Consider the following 2,670-nt stretch of genomic DNA (forward strand, 5'->3'; position numbering starts at 1 on the left):
TTGAGGTAAGGCTAATTATTTATTTTTGTAATTTATTGTTGGACTATGAGAGTGATGATGGACTAATTGAGTGGGCGTTTTGAATTGGGCCTTTAGTGAGTGGGTCGACTGAAGACGTACGCTGGGCGTAAGCTTGGCGTACGTGGGGGGCAGTAGCAACATTAGATGCGGGGGGCGGAGGTGCGTACACGCAGCGTACCAAGGAGTACGCGTAGCGTACACGGGCAGACTTAAAACCCTAATTTTTAGGGTTTAAGCCATATAAATACCTCATTATGTCCCAAACCCTAGCCTCCTTACCAGCCACTTAAACTCAGAAACCCTAGAAAGCTTAACATTCCTCATCCTTGTGTGATTTGATCTTGTGAAGCCCATTTTGGTGGTTTGGAGCTTGGAAGGAGTAAAAAGAAGTTGGTGAAGAAGAACTTGTATAGCTTGAGCTCAAGGATCTGAGATATCATCATCATCTAGTACTCTTTTGAGGTAAAAAGCTTACAACTTGCCTCATGTATGCTTAGATCTATGGTAATGGTGTTTTGGACCTTTTTGGTCCTAAGAATGGATTTTTATGATCCAAATTCGTTTCTAGGCTTAGGGTTGCCACCCTTAGTGCTATATGAGTCCCAAGAACAGAAAAGTTCCCATCTTGAAGGTCTTATTGTGGCCATGCATGACTTTTAGTCATTTCCATGGAAGTTAGTTGCTATATTTCAAGTTTGGGTACATTTGGTAGTTTGCAAACCACCAAGTAATCAACTTTATGGGTTAAGACATTGTAGTAGACTCAGATCTGTGTTTGGAGCTTAAGGTCTTAAGGGATTAAGCCTTTTTGGAGTTTATGGCTTAACAGGTTAGTACGCTGCGTGTACAAGCCCGTACGCTCAGCGCACAAGCCATGCAAGTTGTACGCTTAGCGTACAGAGGAGTACGCCCCGCTTACTCACTGGATATGGGTTTTTGTCATTTGGGCCTCGGTTTGGGCTGATCTTTGGACTTCTTAGCTATTGGGCCTTAGTGGGCCATCAGAAGTCAGTTATTGGGCCACGAATATGTTTGGGCTTAAGAGAAGGCCCATTTGAGGAGTTGGGCCCAAATTAGAAAATTAGGCCATAAGTGGGCTTGGAAAGGCTTTATAGAATTGGACCAATGATGTTATATTTTTGGGCCAAGGTCATGGTCCAAATTAGATCAGGGGTAAAATGGTCATTTTACCCTAAGAAGGATTATTAAGTTTTGACTAAGTGTTATTTTTACATTGATAGCTCGGGGAGCTGTTGGAGCAGCCTTTAGGGATTTCATACCATAAGATTCTACATTAAGCTTTGTGAGGTGAGTTTTCCTCTTGTATGAACGGGTCGAAGGCACCAATACCGACCCGTATATGTATGCTAGTATGTCGGGCAATGCCCGATGTAGGTTTATATGTTTCCGGATTTTGATCCGATGTCGGCTGGTGCCCGAGGAATGTTTGTATGTGTGATGTCTTCGTGATTCTTGCATGTGTCTGTTTTGTATGTTTCCGGATTATGGTCCGATATCGGGCAATGCACGAGGAATGTTTGTATGCTTCCAGATTTCGGTCTGATGTCGGGCGGGGCCCGAGGAATGTTTATATGTTTATGTTATGTGATTATTTATGTGTATTTGTTGATATGTTTATATGTATACCGAGCTTTGCTTGATGCCGGGCGGGGTTCGATGCCGGGGGAGGTCCGATGCCGGGCGGGGCTCGATGAAGCGGTCGGGGCACATGATATGTTATTATGTGATTATGTGTTTATGTGTATGTTATGTGGTAGTTTGGGGAGACTCACCAAGCTTCGTGCTTACAGTTTTCAGTTTTGGTTTCAGGTACTTCCGGTAGTAAGGGGAAGACCCCTGATGACTGCAGTACACATACCATGATGATAGCCTGGGATTATTACTCTGATATATTTGACATGTGTTTGATATGTATATACTGTTTTTGATGTTCTGAGATATTATGGTTCCTGATTTGATAAATGATTTTTAGTAACTATGGTTTATTTAATGATTTAAAAATGAAATTTTTGGTCATGAATTCTGGGATGTTTCAAGTTGGTATCAGAGCCTTGGTTTGAGGGATTCGGATACACTCTTGGGTGTGTCTGAACTCAAACTAAGGACTTGGTATGAAAGTTTTCAAAAAGAAAATCATTTTTGTAAAAAGGACTTTTAAAAGAGAAAAGGGTGTGGTGCATGCAATCAGCCGAGCTGAAGTAAGTTCTCCGAAATTACCCATACACGTTTATGTTATGATATGAATTGTGAATACATGAACTGCATGCTAGGTTAGGGCTAAGGATCTAGGAAGGATGCCTTGTATGCATATTGTATGAGCTTATTTGAACTGCATGCTAGTACTGATTAGTCAGTAATATGATTGCCTAATTAGTATATGCTTGATTATGGCTACTCAATGCTAGAATGCTGCTTGCTTTGTGCTTTTAGGAGTTCTAGTTATCTTTAACTAACTAGTAAACGAATATGTTAAGTTACATATTACGAGGACTAAATAATTTTAGAAGGTTAGGTTTAGCCTTATTTCGCAGCTCTCGTTTGAGTCTAACCATTGTAGGGAGAGACCTCTCATTCGAAGAATTATCTAGTCTTAGTAATATGTAATGGTATTCGCGAGCTAGTTAGGGA

Source organism: Lactuca virosa, chromosome 3 (genome assembly GCF_052849685.1).
Source record: "Lactuca virosa cultivar CGN04683 chromosome 3, Lactuca_virosa_CGN04683_v6, whole genome shotgun sequence".
Lineage (NCBI taxonomy): Eukaryota > Viridiplantae > Streptophyta > Magnoliopsida > Asterales > Asteraceae > Lactuca > Lactuca virosa.